Source organism: Rhinichthys klamathensis, unplaced genomic scaffold (assembly GCF_029890125.1).
Source record: "Rhinichthys klamathensis goyatoka isolate OS25496 unplaced genomic scaffold, OSU_Roscu_1.1 h1tg000101l_1, whole genome shotgun sequence".
NCBI classification, from domain to species: domain Eukaryota; kingdom Metazoa; phylum Chordata; class Actinopteri; order Cypriniformes; family Leuciscidae; genus Rhinichthys; species Rhinichthys klamathensis.
This window is the reverse complement of record NW_026606640.1, coordinates 934,212-954,178: the sequence shown is the minus strand read 5'-3', so window position 1 is coordinate 954,178 and position 19,967 is coordinate 934,212. Positions and strand designations below refer to the sequence as shown.

Genomic DNA, 19,967 nt, shown 5'->3' with positions numbered 1-19,967 from the left:
GATTTTCATCATTGGCTGAAGTCTCTGCATAACTCTCCGTGTCAAGGAACATCTTTCCCTTTTCTTTATAAATAAAATCCTTGTTTGCCTTGTTTGCCTTCCAATCATCTAGTTTACCCTTGATATGTTTCTGGGCACTTTTCATAAGTTTCCACGTTCTTATAGTTCCCTTTGTCAAACACTCCTTGGTGCATGATAGCTAAATCCTCACATCTGATACAGTACTGCTGGAACTAAGCATAGGTTAAATACTATCTGCAGATGTTTAATTATCTCTGTAGCTGTCTGAAATGTGTCAAACAGTTTCTCAGCCCTGAGCAGATCATGTCTCTCTCCATACTGAAGTGCGAGCTCACTCATGGCAAGTAATTAGGGAAGCATCTATTTGTAGCATCTATCAACCAACTTCTCAGACTCATTCATCAACTTCTTGGAACATAACAAAAGTGTAAGTGTCACAGGTCGGGGTGGGCACCAGATGACCGGTCACACCCCTAACTTGCACCCCACCATGAGGAGCCGACACCACAGGTACACAACAGACAGACAGAAAACCGTGGAGTACAGTATAAAGTTCTTTATTAATTTAAAACTCTGATTGTAGAACAACTCTCCGTGGGCAAGTTCCTTCGTGTCAACCGGAAGGATGGCCAAAATAGCCGTATTCCTCGGGACTCAGGCAGAAAGAGAATGGAGGTAGGTTGCTCACCAGCGTAACTGTTCGCTTCGGGGTTCAGGCAGAGAGAATGGAGGTAGGTTGCTCACCAGCGTAACTGTTCTCTTCAGGGCTCAGGCAGAGAGAGAATGGAGGTAGGTTGCTCACCAGCATAACTGTTCTCTTCGGGGTTCAGGCAGAGAGAATGGAGGTAGGTTGCTCACCAGCGTAACTGTTCTCTTCGGGGCTCAGGCAGAGAGAATGGAGGTAGGTTGCTCACCAGCATAACTGTTCTCTTCGGGGCTCAGGCAGAGAGAATGGAGGTAGGTTGCTCACCAGCGTAACTGTTCTCTTCGGGGTTCAGGCAGAGAGAATGGAGGTAAGTTGCTACCACCGCTGCTTCAGCAATGCATTCTCCACACTCGTGTTCACTACAATCCACACAGGGAAACACACGTGAATAAATACTATCAAATACTGTGAAACACTTCACTCACAAAGGTAAGGCTTCAGCGCGGCGTTTCATCCATCGCTCATCGAGATAATCCTGGTCGTGACAATGGGGAAATGTAAGCCACTCACTGCAACGACAACTTCCCTTAAGCAGTCAGCTTCACATCATAGGTTTTTGAAACAGTTACGAGAATCATCAATAATGTCATAATCTAACTCAGAATATCACTTATCTCTCTCTCCTTGATAGACCCCGCTCATGGCTTCCATTCGTCTGTCGTGTCGGCAACCCGGAACCAAACCCCTCGCTGAGCACCGACCTCACCGAGCAACAACGTCACCGAGCAACAACGTCCCCGAGCAACCTTAACTCCGAATATTCGTTCCGTCTTCTCAGCGACTAGTCACCCGGCCGTGACATAAGTCCAAGAAGAACTCTCAGAACATCATCATCTGGGTTGTCGTCAATGGCCAGTCTCAGTTGTTTGATCGCAGGCGAATCCCCAGTGCAAAATGTACCAGTTTCAGAATGATAAAGAGCATTGGCATAACCAGCGTTCCACTTGCTATTTTCTGGTTCCAGTTCCACAGCCTTCTGGAAAACTTCTACCGCTCCATCATAATATTTGTGAGAAAATTTAAAATAGGTCAATCTTTTCTCACCCAGCACCTCTGGAACAGATGAAGACTCGGTTGGAAATGGTTCATTAATCTTTTGAAACTTCATCAGGTAACTTTCACACTCTGAGTAGTCCTTCATGTGGTACAGTAGTTTATCCAGGCTAAATTTCCATAGGTGACAATAAGAGTCAAGGTTTTCTTTAATGAGTGTCTTAGATCTCAATAGGTGATACTGTTTTTTTTTTCTGACCATAAGACTGTTATTTTAAATACTAACTTTTCTTGTGGTGCGCCGGGTAATATTGGTTCTTCCTCGGTTTCATCTCGCATACTCAATCCATGCACAGCTAGTAGTTTTTCAGCTGTTTTAATGCCTCACCTTTTTTTCATTGATCGAGTCACACTCTCCCTGTACAGGTTTAGAAGAGTTGGTCGATCAGTTTAACTCTTCTTGTTTAGAGATTTTAGATTTTGTGGCTCCTGTCAAAGTCAGGGGGAAAGAAGTCAAATCGCAGCCCTGGTTGAACAGTACTACCCGTGCTTTTAGGCAGGAGTGTAGGAGGGCTGAACGCAAATGGGTTAAAGATAAATTATAAGTCTCTTATGAGATTTTGAAGAACTGTTTGAACGAGTATCAAAGAGCTGTTAAATTGGCTAGATCAAATTATTTCTCTGTCGTCATCTCCAGAAACTGTAATAATTCTAGAGTACTTTTCTCTACTGTAAATGCTGTTCCCTTTCGTTTTTTATAACAGTAAACACTCTTTTCATGTAGTCATGATGTTATATTGTGTTATGTTTATCAAAATAAAACTGATTGAAAAATGTCAATCCACTTCATTGATAGTAGCTATAGGCTTATTTTGAACTTTATTCTTGTTCAAACAGATGCTGTATGAAGCAGTACATAAAATATTGAATGAAAATGTGTCTGAAACATCTGTGTATTTGGCAAATATTAAATTTATTTCACTTCAGTTGTGGTAAAGTATACAAACTTTAGTGAGCGGTCACTACGGGAACCATAAAGTGTCCGACTTTACGTCTCTGTTTGCAGCTCCTCCGAGTAGTATGAAGCTGCTGACTCGGAGCCTGCTTCTACAGTCCCGCACCCAGAGTCCCGCATTCTCAGACCCCTCATTTTTCGAGACAGCGCCTCCTATCAAATCGGATCGGATAAACATGTGAAGAACTTAAGCTGAAACGTGAGTATCGTCAATTTTATTTAGCGAATCTTTCGATTTCTTTTTTAATCAAACTACTTTATAGCTCATCGATACACCAACATAGTCCATTTAATATTTATAAAGATATTTTGTAACAAAATTTGAGCCGTTAATGTATGTTTTTTCGCCTTTTTCCCCCGAAAATATTTTGACGCAGGATGTTATTAATGGGAAACCATCTAAGTGGTTCCCCCTAAAGCCACGTGTGCCAGTCTACATGGACAGTGAGCAGCAGCAGTGTGCCATTCTTTCTCAACACCTCAAAGCTCTGCTGGATAATTCTAAAACTCAACTGAACTTCACAGATGAAGTGGAGTTCATTTGTAGTTTTCTTTTTTCTGAGGTAGGTCCGAACATGTTTGTCAATTGGATTGTTTCTATTATTGCCATATATGCAATGTTTTATATTTATTTATTTATATGGACAGGCCATCATTCATGGCCTATGTGAGATGCAGGCATTATCCTGGCAGGAAGCTGAGGAGGTTTTCCTCCATGGCCCTACTTATCACCCTAAGTATGCTTGTAATTTGCATTTGCAAAAAATATATATATTACACAATATTTTTGACAATGGCATTCATCTTTTATTTTAGTGAAGTCGAGGAATTTGACAGCGATTGCAAAAAGAATGAAAAAAGAAGGAACATTCGCCTACCAGAAAGTAATTATTTTACCTTATGCATTTACTTTACATTTTACATGACGCTTTTATCCAAAGCGACTTATAAAAGTTTTTTTTAATGCAATTGAAGACAAAAAGTAAAGTCACTAATACAATTCTTTCTTCCTTTTTTCTTTGCTTTGTCCTGTTTACAGCAAGATGATGTTTAGGTGATTGTTAAATAAAGTACAGAATTGTTTATTATGGTGTTTTGTCTATTCTTATTTGAGTTTTGCTTCGCATTCAAAATATCAAAAAACAGGTTTTGTAATGTTAGCATGGTATAATGTTAATTAGACCAAGGTTGAACTGAAAGAAAAATTGGAATTTGAATAAATAAAACATTGTAGCAATATAATATCACATAATATTTTTCAGAAGATAGTTCAATCTGTAATTGTATCCCTTCCATCGGTAGGCTAATTTTCTTTCAATTAGGCTACACCCACGCTAAAAAAATAACTACTGGGAAATTTGTTAGTCAGAGAATACAATTAGTTTTTTTGGCACATGCATTAAGCAGGGAACGCAAATATTTATTTGGATAACTTTAAATAAAACATCCTATTGCATCCTATTGTTTTCAATGGCATTTAGCAGGAGGTGCGGTCTCGAAAAACAAGGGGTCTGAGAACGCGGGACTCTGTGTGCGGGTGTTATACGATCTTCCGAACAGCAGGAGGCGCTGTCTCGAAAAACGAGGGGTCTGAGAATGCGGGACTCTGGGTGCGGGACTGTAGATGCAGCAGGCTCCGAGTCTGCAGCTTCATAATATTGGCTCCTCCCCGCCTGCACACGGCAACTCTCACCGATCGGTTACATCCAGCCGCAGCCCATGTCGAACACACCTCTTGATTGGTGCTATGTCTTTCGTCATGTGACGGTGATCCAGAAGCTATAAAAGGACATCGGAACATAGCCGCGTCAGCTTTCTGTCTTCAGCAAGCGTTCTGTGTGACTGTATTGTCTTATTTGGTGTTGTCTGTCTATCTCAATATATATAGAGAATATAGAGAAACGACTCAGACGGTGTGGGTCCCCTTGCCCACGCTATTTGAGCTAGGATGACACGCACTCGTTCTGTGTTGTTTGTCTGGGAGTGGAGCATGCACGAGCAGTGCTCAAGGGCGCTGTCTGTGCAAACTGTTTTCAGTTACCTATGAAAAAGCTCCGCTCCCGTTTGAGCCTGTTCGATCAAATAGATCAGGCTCGCGTTTCCAGTGCATCGGGTCCCGCATCTGTCGAGGCAACGCGCCGCTTGTATGCACGGGATTCGCACGTGGGGCTGGCATATAATACTGAGGTTGCGACCCTTTCTCAGAGTTATTAACCTGCTTCACTGGTTTCGCGCACGGTTCAGAAGCCCGCGTTGTATGGAGTTATTATCCTGTCAAATGTCGAGAGCGCATTATTGTAGCGCGAAAGTACATTAATATAATGCGCGAGCGCGAATCTCTCTGCTCGCGCGCGGAATATGATGTGCCGAGCGCGAATCTCTCTGCTCGCGCGCGCTCTCAGATGCACGCTGCTCTTGTAAGAATTGTCTCTGGGCTCGCTCAGAGAATATGCCTGCACTTAAAACGTGTTCAGTGCAATCGCGAATCTCTCCTCTTCGCTTAAAGTAAGCGTGTATGTGCTTAGACTGTGTCCCGTGCGTTCGCGCATGCCTAATTACTCTTCTCTTCGATTTCTTTCTCTTTGCTCTTGGCATAAACGCTGTCAAAACGGCAACAACCAATCAGAAATTGCTATTCCATATGTTATGTAGGGTTTTTTTCCCCCTTTTTTCTGCTGTTCTGTAAAGCACTTTGGTAAGCCAGTGGCTGTTGTAAAAATGAGCTATATAAATTAAATAAACTTTAACTTGTGAATGTCATTGGTTGTTTTTGGTCATAATCCTTGTCCTTGTGTTCCCATTGTCTCTTGTCTAGCTTTGTTCCCTGTACCATTGTTGGTGATTCTATGTTTAGTCCAAGTTTATGTTCATGTCAATTTCATATTGTCACTTCAACCCAAATCGGTTTATTGGAATAAACTATACTTGGGTTCAATTCAACTCGACTTCAGTGGACTACATTACACATATATTATAGACATGATTCTTTTTTTTTTTTTTTGTCTTAATCTGAAAGTTCTTGTTTTAGGTTCTTCATATAGGCCTATTATATAGGCTACCTTGTTATATAAAAAACATTAAGAAAGGTTTTAATAATTATTAAAACCTTTCTTAATGTTTTTTTTTTATTGAATGAAACGTTTTTCATTATCTTAGAAAAACATTAAGAGAACGTTTATATAATGGGAGAATTGAACGTTTGAATAACGTTCTTATAACCAAGCAAGAACGTTAATACAACGTTTATATAAAGGGAGAATTGAACGTTCTAACGTTATTATAACCAGGAAATAACGTTAATACAACCAACGTTTATATAACGGGAGAATTGGACGTTCTTATAACCAAGAAATAACATTAATACAACGTCTAAAAAACTGGACGTTTTGAAATTCCCTAGAACATTCAGAAATAACGTTTTTATAACTTAATGGGAACGTTATGAAAACGTTCTTATAACCTAAAATTGTTAGCTGGGGAAGAGGAGAGATTCGCGATTGCACTGAACGCGTTTTAACCCTCTGAGGTCTAAGGGCATTTTTTCACTTTTTCCTTCGATTTTACAAATCTTATTAAATTCACCTTTTAAAGGCAATTATATAACATAATCCCACATGTTTTATATCAAAATGTGCAGAGAAAACCCAGCTCTCTTACTGGTGAGTTCACCACTTGTCCTGGAGAATTGTGTAAAGAGAGAGAGAGGGATAATCTGTCTCTAAAAGGTGAAAAATTTAAGTCCGATTTTTGAAATTCTTCAAATCTCTTGTGGAAACATACCATTACTCATGTGGACGAATTATTTTGGTCCTTGAAATGGGTTTCCCAAAGTCTTAGGGTCACAAAAGGAGTGTAATATATGAATAAAATAGTAGATAATGAATAATAATTGTCTAAAGTGACATTTTTGAAAAATCGTTTTTTAGTACAAGTTTTGTCTGTGACTCTACCTTCACCAAATGTTAGAGGGACTGAGATAAAATAGGACTAAAATAACTTCCTACTACATATCAAGCTTTATGGGATGTGTGCAAATGAAAAAGTAGCATTACAACAGGTCTTTCTTTCAAGCAAAATGTTTACTTTGTGAAAAAACTCACTACTAACAATATTCACAAAATGTACACATTTTCATGTTTTACATGTCAAAAAAAAAATTCAAACCAAAGATGAACTATATATTAGAAATATATATATATATATATAACACAGAAACTTACCACTATTTACAATATTTACACAATGTGCATGTTTTCATGTTTCAGTTTTTCAGCTGTCATGCCATGCTGCAAAACAGTTTCTGTCCAGCTGCATGCAAAGCGCAACACCACACTCCCTGCATTTCCAAGGTGTGTCCTTTCTCTGGCCTTGGCTTTGGCAATGCTCACACCTGCTGCGACCTGTGGTGGCTTTTGTGGAAGAATCTGCTGCATGAACGGCAATTGGCACAGGAATATGACCTGCAGGTACCAGGACCGGAGCAGTGTGAAGAGGCTTACCACAGAGTTCAGCAGTCAGCTCCTCCATGAAAGCTCTGTGTGTCATGGGTGTTGTTTGCTGGGCCAGACAGAGTTCCTTGTGGAGGATGTAGCTGTTGGTGGTGGCAATGTCCAGAAAATGGTAAAACAGGTGTCTGTACCAGCGCATTGTTTTGTGTTGTGCAGAGTAATATTGAATGAGCTGGTCTGAATGATCAACTCCCCCCATGTGTTCATTGTACGCCATAACTGGTGTGGGACAGGGGATTGATGTCTTTGTCCAAGAGCCATCTTGTTGTTTCACCCTCCTCTGAACAGCGTTACCAGAGTGTGCTGTGTGAAGTGTGGAGCAGACTGATACTTCTCTCGTGTCCATCCATTTCACATAGATGAGGGGGCCGTCCCGGATCCATCTTATGGAGCCTCTTTCTGATTTTTTTGTGAGGGCGTTATTTGTTGTCCGAGGGCAGTCCTTGCGGTTCTCCCTGTAGGTCCCACAGGCAGCAAATTTTTGCTCATGTAGAGCCCTGAAGAGCTTGGGGCTTGAATAAAAATTATCCATGTAAATGTGGTAGCCTGTGCCAAGGTAACCTGGTTGTACCAGGGACATCACAACATCATAGGAAAGGCCATGTCCAGAGGGGATGTCACTTTTGCCGGTGTAAACGGAAAAGTCCACTGTATAGCCATTCCGTGAGTCTGCCAAGACAAACAACTTGAATCCCCACTTTATCGGTTTTGCCTTCATGTACTGCGTCATCCCAGTTTTGGCCTTTGATGCAACCATTCTTTCATCCACAGCCACATCTCTGTGAGGATGATAAAATGACTTGCAGGCATTTTTGATGGTGTTCATCAGGGGTTTCAGTCTGAAAAGTTTGTCATGGTCGGCTGTGCCCTTTTTTTTGTCGTTCTGGACATCCTCTTCAGGGTCGCTAAGGTGAAGGTTCCAAGAAAGTGCTCTGTATCTGTCCCGTGGCATGATCTGTACTGGAAGTGGCAAAGAGAAGAAGTGATTCTGTCTCCAGTAATCTGCAATGCTGTCGAGTTTCACCATGGCCATGTACAGAAGCAGTCCAATGTACTTGTAAAACTCCCCTATGTTCACATCTAACCATTTATATTTCTTTCCCTGTGCCATTTGTTTAGCAGCCTGCTTGTTTGTGTTTTGGCACAGTGTTTGTATGATTTGTACAGGGAAGAAAAGTTTGAAGAGGTCGAGTGGTGTATATGTGGAAGTGGAGCTGAGCTGTGGCCCTGGTGTTCGAGCTGGTTGAAACCTGGAGACAGGGGGAGCGATGTCTGGGTCTTTTTCCGTCTTCCAAGACAGTGGGGCTGGCTGCTGTGTAGGTGGGGGTGCTGGTTGATGCTGGGGGTTACGGGACCTCTTGGCTGGCCGGGTTGCTGATGATGGTTGCTGTGTAGGTGGGGGTGCTGGTTGATGCTGGGCGTTACGGGACCTCTTGGCTGGCCGGGTTGGTGATGATGGTTGCTGTGTGGGTGGGTGTGCTGGTTGATGCTGGGGGTTACGGGACCTCTTGGCTGGCCGGGTTGGTGATGATGGTTGCTGTGTAGGTGGGGGTGCTGGTTGATGCTGGGGGGTACGGAACCTCTTGGCTGGCCGGGCTGGTGAGGATGACTGCGGTGTAGGGGCTGGTGGTGACCTGGTGGCAGGCACAGGTGAGGCTGCCTGTGTTACACTGGGCCCTGGTAGCTGTGAATCCTCTCTGAAAAAACACAAAAACAAATAAGTTAGGACTTGCATTATCAATTTCATTGAAATAAAGTTTACACCTCTCTCTCTCTCTCTCTCTCTCTCTCTCTCTCTCTCTCTCTCTCTCTCTCTCTCTCTCTCTCTCTCTCTCTCTCTCTCACACACACACACACACACCAATCTCCACCTAACAAGAATGTGGAAGATGTGTGAGGATTTGACACATCCTTCAGCTAATCTTCTCTTTATCTAACGTTATTCCAATTTATCACATGTGCTAGCTGTCCTGTCCACCCCAAATCACAGCAAATAACACCTGAATGAGATGTGGGAATACTGTATCTTCCATTTCAAAACTCCACAGAGATTTATAATTTTACATTCAGTAAAAATATAGGCCTACTAAACATAAATAAAATTATATGAAAGATCAAGCCACATCTATACAAGTATAAACAATATGATAAAAAAGGTCAATGGCCAAAACATATCGATTCATCACTACAAGAGATAGGCCTAATGTTATTCAAATTGTGAATTGAGGTGAAGAAATATTACATTAGTTATTATAAGGAGACCAGCAAGAACAGCCTACAACGTTACTATTTGTAGGTGTACCCCGGTTTTACACAAGAAAATAACTTTTACATAAAGTAAACACTTTGCTAAAGGCGCAGTCAATTTGTCAAAGCAGCACAGCGCAGCTTATTTTAGCCAAGATGGTCACCATGCGAACGAGGTTTTTATAAAATAAATACGCTTACCCGTCTTCAACTGGATCTCTTCTGTGATCATAATCCTCATCTTCATCAGAAGAAAATCCATCAGGCTCGGAAACTCGCCTTTCATCCTCGTCGCTGCTATCCAAAATCGCCGCAAGTGCGTCTTTCAATGTCAATGTCTTCGCCATTTTTCTCTCCTCGTCTTCTTCTTACTTTTCCTCTTCTTTATATATATTTTTGCCATGTTTTTTTCGCGGACTTTTTCTTTCGCGGACTTTTTTACTCTTTCTCTCTCCATGTCAGCTGGTATTTTCCTCACTGTGAGGAGATGGGAGGGTACTTAGGGATTTCAACCGCATCTATTGGTTGGTTTCACACAAAATGCAGACAGGCAAGCTAGCCCACCAATCACGCACGGTGAATGACCATCTTGTCTTCCCTCTTGCTCTCTGTGTGAGTCACATATGATCTCGCGAGAATAAGGACGTTGAAGCTGAGAATCTATCGATTACGGCAAAATCAGAACCATTTATGTGTGCTGCACAATCGCGGAGATATTAATAGAAACATTTAGTAAACATTGAGTTGACGCGCCCGCACGTCATCCGACCTCAGGGGGTTAAGTGCAGGCATATTCTCTGAGCGAGCCCACTCAGCCCAGAGAGAGAATTCTTACAAGAGAAGTGTATCTGAGAGCAGCAGAGAGATTCGCGCTCGGCACATTATATTCCGCGCGCGAGCAGAGAGATTCGCGCTCGGCACATCATATTCCGCGCGCGAGCAGAGAGATTCGCGCTCGCGCATTATATTAATGTACTTTCGCGCTACAATAATGCGCTCTCGACATTTGACAGGATAATAACTCCATAGCGTTGCGGCTTCTTCCGACCGTGTTAAAGACCCCGGTGTTTGATTTATCTGGCTCCGAGGAGTTAGATATTTTCAACACCAAATCACGTGGATATGGGGATTCGCCAGCCCATATTCCCATTATTGAGGAGTTGCTGGAGATTGTAACCAGGGCAGTGGCTAAATTTAATGTTGAATGGCCATTTAATAAGCAGACCCAGTCACAATCTTCGTGTAAGAGCCTTCCCTTTTTCACTGATCTCCATACTGAGGTATCGAGATCGTGGAAAAATCCATGTTCATCTCAATTATTTTCCCCCATCTATCTATTTACATCCATTAGGGAATCTAATAAGAATGGTTAGGAGGTGATGCCCCGGGTAGAGGAATATTTTGCGAAATATTTTCTTCCCGACATTGCGTCACCCCTGATAGCTCAGACACTTCCCTCCAAATCTCATACATCGAATTTGTTAGGGAAAGCATATGGCGGTGGGTCAAGCCGGTGCATGCCTACACACGATGGGGTTATTACAGGCATACCAGGCTGACCTCCTCAAAGAGGTGGATGATAACTGGGAGGTCTCACTCGACGGTATTACTGAATTTCGTGGAGTGGCTGACTTATCTCTCCGTATTATTAAAGAGACGGCCCGTACCATTGGCCGTTCAATGGCAGCACTAGTAGTCTCAGAGAGACATTTATGGCTAAACCGTTGTCGAGAGGCTTCAGGAGGCAGAGGGACAATCAGATATCCCCAGTTGTCAGTCCATTGTCTCATGGGGTTGCTGCCAGGGGGCAGCCTTATGGGACAGCCGCCAGCTGCTCATTTTTTTTGAGAAGGTTGCCTCTCGTGCACCCCCATATAAGGCTTGGGGCCAGAGGAAACATTCTCGCACGAAGCCGTTTGGCCCTCCATACCGAAGACAGGTCTGAGGACTGTCAAGATGACCCTGACCAATAGGTCTTGTCGTAACATGCGGACCCTTATGGGCGTTCCCCCAGTACAAGAGTCTTGCCCCCTTATGCAGCCCTTAGGAAATCGATGTTTGTTTCCCGCCGCCGATGGCGCCTCGGGACACATCGGCTTCCAGTGAACACAAATCGCAGTGTCTGCCCGAAGACGTTGCGGCCCTGTCGAGTTCGCCGCCTCTCAGTAGGTCTGTAGATAGCATATTTCGGTTAGTTCTTGCCAGTTAGCTGCTTCAGGTCACCGAAGCCGTTTGGAAATTTATAGCCGAGGCCAGTCTCGAGGGACTGGTCTCCATAATGGCATATCTAGACACCCTGAGGGGTCTTCAAAATACAGCCTAGGGGGTCCTTCTTACAGTGGAGCTAATATAAAAAATATTATTTACTAGGGGTGGTTCACATGTTGGCCAGCCCCGAGCAGGGTCAGTTCTTGGAACAGGAAGTCTAGTCCCTCTTAACACAGGAGACCTCAACTTGGGCTCTTCTTCGGTTACGGGAGCCTGGGTTCTACAGCCGGCACTTCATAGTTCCTGTGAAGGGAGGGGGAGTTAGGCCTGGTTTTGGATCTCAGGGTACTGAATCAACCCCCGAGGGGGTTTAGATTCAAGATACCGAATCTCAGTCAAACCAGCTCCGAGGACTGGTCTGTCGTGATAGATCCACAAGCTCCTTAACTCCTCGTTCCCTTCTAACCCCATCACATGAAGTTTCCGAGATTCGCTTTTGGGGGGAAAAGCTTGTCAATATACGGTTCTTCCTTTCAGCCTAGGCTTATCTCCTCACACCTTTACTAAATGTACGGATGCTGCCCTTGCTCCATTGAGACTTCAGGGGATCCGTATTCTAAATCATATAGATGACTGGCTCATTCTGGCTCAGTCAGAAGAACTGGCGATTCAACATCGAGATGTTGTTTTGCGTCATCTGAGGTGCTTGGGGTTTACACTCAATGTGAAGAAAAGTTCCTTAACTCCTCTTCAGAGGACTACGTTCCTGGGAGTAGAGTGGGACTCAGTCACGATGCGGGCACAATTGTCTCCTGTTAACTCTTAACCACAATAAAGAGTATTAGGTTAGGCCAGGCCATCACTGTCAAACACTTTCAAAGAGCTTTTGGGCCTCATGGCTGCAGCTTCCAATGTAATTCCTTTTGGTCTGCTCCGCATGAGGGCCTTACAGTGGTGGCTCAGGACCAAGGGGTTTTCTCCGCTGGAGAACCCCTTTCGCATGATCAGAGTTACGCGCAGATGCCTTCGTGCTCTTGTCATGGTACTTCGAAGGACCATCATCTTTCATGGCATATTAATCGCTTGGAGATGTTGGCCGTATTCTTTGCCCTGAGGCACTTCCTTGTAGACCTCAAGAGGCCATCATGTTCTCATTAGGACTGACAATATGTCGGTGGTCTCTTATATCAACCGCCAAGGAGGCCTGAAATCACGCCCTCTTTCTAGACTGGCGCATCAGATTCTTCTATGTTCCCAGGATAAATTTCTCTCTGTTAGATCTATTTATATTCCTGGGGTTGATAATGTGGGAGCAGATATCCTGTCGAGGCAGGGGCTGAGGCCCGGGGAATGGCGGCTCCACCCTGAAGTAGTTGAGCTTATATGGAGAGAGTTTGGCCGAGCAGAGGTTGACCTGTTCGCCTCTCATGAGAACACTCGTTGCCCGCTCTGGTACTCTCTCTCACATCCAGCTCCTTTAGGCCTGGATGCCATGGTACAGATGTGGCAGAGGTCACGTCTGTACGCTTTTGCCCCGATCGCTCTGCTCCCTGGGGTTCTGGAAAGGGTCAGGAGGTACGGCGTGAGTTTTCTCCTTGTAGCTCCGTACTGGCCGGCCCAAATTTGGTTCTTGGACCTTAAAAGTCTCCTGGAGAGTCCTCCCTGGCGAGTCTTTATTAGGAGAGATCTTCTTTCCCAGGCCGGTGGTACAATATTTTATCCACGGCCGGAATTATGAAGACTATGGGTCTGGCCCCTGAGGGGGACCAACCCATAACTAGGTTGCCCTTTCCATCAAGGTGGTTAGGTCATCCATTCTAGAACCCCACTCTACTAGGAACTAAATATTTTTAGGAAAGTTAGGTACGACATTGAACCCAGTTAAATACTGCCCACTGGCTTCAGTACTGGCGTTCCATCCTGTTCTCTAACGGGACCTCCCGTTCATGCTGAGGGCCTCTGTGGCGGCCTTAGTGCCCTCCGCAAGCTTCTAAGGGTGAGCTCGTAGGGACATTCCCACTAAAAAAACTCCATGTTTCTGTAGATTGGAGGATGAATCCTGTCATCTAGCCTATTGGCATCAGGCTGACGGGTTATCCCTGGCACCCGTCATGTCCTGTGGATGAGTTATATAAGAATATATATAAGAATCTTGAGTCTGCTTCCTGTTCGTCCTACTCCCTGGAAGAGCGGTGGTGTTGCCCCCTCTTACTCGAGGGCGTGGGAGCCACTCTATCTTATTTCTGCCTCGACACTGAGGTCCCTGTAGGCAATATCATTATTCTCTGGGTATTCATCATATAAGAATCTATTTGAGTCTGCTTCCTGCTCGTCCTGCTCCCTGGAAGAGTGGTGGTGCTGCCCCCTCTTATGTGATTACATGGCAGCCATTCTACCTTGTTTCTGCCTTGACACTGAGGGAGGTGCCTGTAGGCAGTATCATGATTCTTCAGGTAATCCACCCTCCATCGCATGTGTCGGATGGTCAAGGTCGTAGCCTTGGAGGCCCCTATGTTAGGCCTCGGGCTGGGAGGAGTTAGATCTATCTAGATATGTATCAAGGGCTAGGAGCTATCCCCCTTTTTTCAATTAGACAGTTGGTTATCTACGGAAACCTCTCATAACTGATGTACGAGGTGCGCTTTTGCCTTCACCTCTCATCTAATATTTCTTTACTGTCTGGGGTTCCCATCCATGGGGTCCATTGAGCCACCGGCTCCAGACCTCCCCTTCTTACACCAAATCTCATTCACTCCTTCTGCTGACATGTGTGAAGAGTTCTTAAACTTTTTTAATGGAATTAGATCTCAGATTTCATCTGTTGGCAATGATTTTATTGCTTCTGTTGAGCCTCTGAACCAATTAACCAGTTTTATGCCTGTTTCTTTACAGCAGCTTAATGATATAACTGCTCATATGAAGCCCACCAGGTCTCCTGGTGATGTGTTCCCTTTTTCTCTGTTTAAGAAGGTAATTGATTCAATTGGCCCAAGCATTCTGTCTATTATGAATATTAGTTTGTCATCTGGTGTTGGTCCAGTTAGTTTTAAGCATGCGTTTATTAGGCCCCTTCTAAAAAAAAAACGGCTTAGACCCCTTTGACATGAGTAGATTTTGTCCGATTTCAAAATTGCCTTTTATTTCTAAGATACTGGAAAAAAATTGTGAATGCACAGCTTAAAGGGTCATGAAACCCTAAACCAAATTTTCTGAGATTTTATCAGAGGTATGTGTGTTGAACACCATTGAAGACAATGTTAGCATCTGTTAGATTTAATAGTAGGGTGAAAATGGTTAAATTTTAGTTTCTTTCTGCTATTTTCGTCTTCCGGGTTTAAAATCTTCATCGCAGGCTGTGACGTGGCAGAGCACAGTATAGTGCGTTGATGACTCATCGGTGTCTCATAATTATTAATGAGTTTTCATATCCTATGAGAAGACACGGTCTCTTAATTATTCATGACACCACGTGGATCTTTCCAGTGACATGTCAAACTGTGATATCGCGTAGTAGATGAGACAGGCAATCATGGGACGCAAGTGTTTGTTTTCGTGGTGCAAAAGTCCAATTGGTTTGAATGTTTCCCCGCGATGCTGCCCGGGCTAGACTCTGGCTCCGGGCGGTTTTCCATCAACCGGCACGGACACATCTAAACGTGTGTGCCGCAAACATTTTTGAGCTTCGAGAATTGGAGAATGGTGGACTTCGCCTTGTTGACAACCAATGCAGGTTGCGTCTTGCGAGTGATGCGGTACCAAGTCCCAAGGACTTTTCTATCCCTTCAGAGGTGTGTGTGTGTGTGTGTGTGTGTGTGTGTGTGTGTGTGTGTGTGTGTGTGTGTGTGTGTGTGTGTGTGTGTGTGTGTGTGTGTGTGTGTGTGTGTGTGTGTGTGTGTGTGTGTGTGTGTCTAAAATGAGAAGTCATCCACCTCCACAGAGCCATCTTTATTATGGAGGTTCAGGGGGCGCGTAGATCTAGGCTGTGCACGGAACGTTTTTTTTAAGCGGAAAATTAATAATTTTCAAATATATGTATAGAGTCTATAAACAACTATATATTTTATAATGACATTATAATTATACATGTAGCCTACATTAATATGTTCTCAATAAATTTACAATTACTGTAGGCTTACTAGGCTAATATAGCAGGGCATTCAGTTACTTTTGAAAGGACAATAATAGTGTCGTATTTCATAAGACTTTAACTTTGCCAGCCTTTAAAAAAAAATCTAGCATTTCCTCACGTTTTACCACTGCTTTTAGTGACAGTCGATATGCATGGGATACTGGCGATGACAGTGATGGCCTTACCACACCCCTTCTCACAGTCATCCACGCCCATTTAAGTTGCAATTTTCAAAAAGATTGTGAGCTAGACTTGAGCTGAAAGAGGGGGGTTTCATGACTCTTTAATGACTTTTTAATGAGGAATAACATTTCCGATAGATTCCAGTCAGGCTTTAGAGCTGGTCATAGTACAGAATCTGCTCTTTTGAGGGTCTCTAATGATATCCTACGAGGTGTTGATTCTGGAAACCGTGTTGTTTTGTTTTTGTTTTATTTATTTATTTAAACCTTTATTTAACCAGGAAAAAACTCATTGAGATTTAAAATCCTGGCCTGGAGTGTCCTGGCCAAGACAGGCAGCAGTACTAAACCACATATACAGTGCATACAAACATAAAATATGCAACACCAGAAACATAAAACAACTGACACAGCAAATATTTCAAAGTCAACCAGAATCATAAAAACACGTTAGGTAAAACATCTGCAGCCAGATGTGTTAGATCTTACAGCGGCATTTGATACAGTTGATCATAACATTCTCATTGATCGTCTTAGGGATCAGGTTGGTATTCAGGGCTTAGCCCTGAAATGGTTCTCTTCCTATTTGAAGGATAGGACTTTTTCAGTCAGTTTAGGGGATTCTTTTTCTTCCGTTGCCCATCTTTTGTGTGGGGTTCCACAGGGCTCTATACTGGGACCAACTTAATTTCCCCTTTATATGCTCCCTCTAGGTTTGATTTTTGAGAAAATGTATGCGGATGTTTCTCAAATTTATTTACCACTGAAACATGGGCATGAATGTGCCATTCAGTCTCTTCATGCATTATTGGCCGAAGTTAATTGTTGGCTTGCGAATAACTTTCTCCAATTAAATGAGGATAAGACCGAGATGATTTTATTTGGAAATAAGGGGTGTGTGGATGATGACTGCCTGGGGTTGTTTCCTGGGAAAAAAACTGTCTAGCGTGAGATTTGACCAGCAAATCAATGCTGTTGTTAAGAATAGTTTCTTCCATCTTAGATCAATATCTAAATTGAAATCTATCCTTTCTTTTAACGATATGGAGAAGGTTGTTCATGCCTTTGTGCCATCCCGTTTGGATTATTGTAATGTGTTGTATCTGGGTGTGAGTCAGGCTTCCCTCTCCCGTTTGCAGCTCGTTCAGAACTCAGCTGCAAGACTTTTAACAGGTACTAAGAAGAGAGAGCACATTACTCCGGTGTTAATTAAATTACATTGGTTACCCATACGTTACAGAATTCAATACAAAGCGTTGTTGTATGTTTTTAAGTCTCTGCATGGCCTAGCACCTGAGTATGTTACTGATTAAACAGCCGCTGTCAATCCAGCAGATCTCTGCGCTCTAATGATCAATTGCTTCTCATGGTTCCGCGATCCCGTTTAAAATGTAAAGGTGATCGGGCATTCTCTGTTGCAGCTCCTAGGCTCTGGAATGACCTTCCTCTGTCTGTAAAAATTTGTCCTTCATTGGGTGTTTTTCAGAGTGCTCTTAAAACTTATTTGTTTTCTTTAGCATTTGATAATGCTTTGTAAGTTGTGTATGTCATATGTTTGCATTTTTTTATGTCTTTGTTTTTATTTTCTCTTTGGTTTCACTTTATTTGAATGGTCCCTTTAACACATTCAGTTGACTATAAGTAACGTTGCACCTACATCTCTACTAACTCTCAGTAGAGTGTTAGTAGAGTATTAGTAGACTAGTAGGGTTAGGGATAGAATAAGTTGACATGTAGTTGCAAAGTTACTTATAGTCAGTAGAGTGTCTGTTGGAGGAGCATCACAATATAGAGTTGGCAGATATTAAGCAGACAGTCTACTAATACTCTAATGAGAGATAGTTGATATGTAGTTGCAAGGTTACTTATAGTCAACAGAATGATTTGAAGGGACCATCAAAATAAAGTGTTACCTTCTCTTTTATACCTTCTGTACAGCACTTTGGTTCCACTTGTGGTGTTGAAAGTGCTCTATAAATAAAGTTGAGCTGAGTTGAGGTGTTTAAGTGCTTCTTCTTTGAGTCCAAGAAAGAATCGGACATATCCCATAGAGCATTGCGCTCGTGCAGCACCTTCCTCCCTCCCTAAATCCAGCTTGTTCTGTTCACAAGTCTGGTGAGGAGGTTAATTAAGTCTACATCGCCTTTAAGGTTCCAAGTGAAATGACACTCCAGCTGATCCAGTACCATTGTATACTGTCCTAAATTGAACTGACAAGGTAAAATAAATTAGATAACTGAATAAAGATTTAATATGAGACATGTTAGGCTAGTCATATCCAAACTTTAATCGAGGATAGTAAGAATGCAAGGGCTCTAGATACTGCTTTGGTTGCGACTAGCCTAGCAAGCTCTGTACATTGCTCAGTTCCGTTTACAAAGCCCAACGCAGCAGGGCAAATGGATAACTGTGAGACGACATAGTCGCGGGACAAAACACCACTCTTCCATTCCGATTAAAACAACAAACAGGTTCTCCCCACTCAGTGATGCTCCCACTGAGAAACCTGTTGAAACCCTAGTTATTGGCAATTCTATAGTATGGAATGTGAAAATAGAGACACCAGCCACCATAGTCACATGTTTGCTGGGATCCAGAGCACCTGGCATCAAAGCAAATTTAAAAATGCTGGCTAATACTTATTCATAAATACTCTAAGATTGTTATTCACGTCGCACTAATTTAGCCTGACTACGTCCGACTTCGTACTTCCGCTCATTTCATTTCGCTTCTGTACTTAGTCTGAGACATCGACATGTCTCTCAGTTTTCCTCCGGCCTGAAAACAGCCGGCCAATCAACGAACAGAGGGCGGGCTGAGAGCCGTGGTGTAGACGCTAAGCGCCGAGTTTAAGATTGGGGAAATCGAACATATGGAGACACGGGATGCAATTCGCTCTGTTGTGGAGAATATTCCTGGCATTTCCAAACTGAAGCCCGAACAAGAAGAGTGTTTGTTAAACATTTTGAATGGAGGTGATGTCGTGGCCCTACTCCCGACAGGTTTTGGTAAAAGTTTAATTTATCAAATATTACCGATTGTCAGCGAGAAACTGGGGAGGCCAAAGGCCGGCAAGGCGATAGTTGTGATTGTGTCCCCCTTGGTTGCACTCATGGAGGATCAGGTTAAGGAGGCAGCAAAACCCGGTCAGCCATGTTCACTCCGGTATTTCGCTCGATGGTTTCGTTTTCGCATCATACATGTGTTTACAGTGGAAGTTCGATGCGGCTGAGCTGGCGAATAACACACGTCATATCCAAACGTTATGTGATTGGCTTACGGGTAACCAATGATTTTATACTTCAGACAAGCACTTTTCAATGATGACATGCCAGACTCTGTCTACGAAGCAAAGCGAAGTAGCAGAGTTTGATATTACCAGGCTAGCACTAATTATGTCCGACTTCGAAAGTCTGAGATCACTAAAATAACATTAAAGGGGTGTGTGAATTTGCCAGTACGATGTAAGACACTGTAATATGCTCTGGCCCCCTTCGCCGGAGTGACGAGATACGTAGCAGACTGTAGTCACTCAATGGCTGGCTGGCTGTCTAAGTGGAGTCCGCAGAATAATTTCGAGTTTATAGACAATTGGAAAAGTTTTTGGGGCAGACCTGACATGTTGAAAAGAGATGGTCTTCATCCCTCCTGGGGTGGTGCCACTCTTCTCTCTTGTCATATGGCATATAGTCTTAGAGTTGGCACTTCACTAACTGGGGCCCAGGTCATGAACCTGACAGACTGGCTAAACCGACCTGTTTGGCATCTAAGCTAATATTAGTCTGTCTTATCCTTATCCTGAGATTTTTGTAGTCAGCCGGATCTGGACCATATCCAGATCAGACAGTGGACCTGCACCTAGACACGACCAAAATTCAGCCCTGAATCCAGCCCTGAATGTCAGCAGAGACTAGACAATCCCCTGTGAAGGCCTCGTTGACAGGATAGCCATCGGCAC

General features: G+C 43.2%; 1 pseudogene; it reads right to left on the bottom strand.

Annotated features, from left to right (window-relative positions):
• Positions 1-381: 381 nt before the first annotated feature.
• Positions 382-18,198, bottom strand: LOC130086873 (interferon-induced protein with tetratricopeptide repeats 5-like; annotated as a pseudogene).
• Between the last annotated feature and the right edge of the window lie 1,769 nt (positions 18,199-19,967).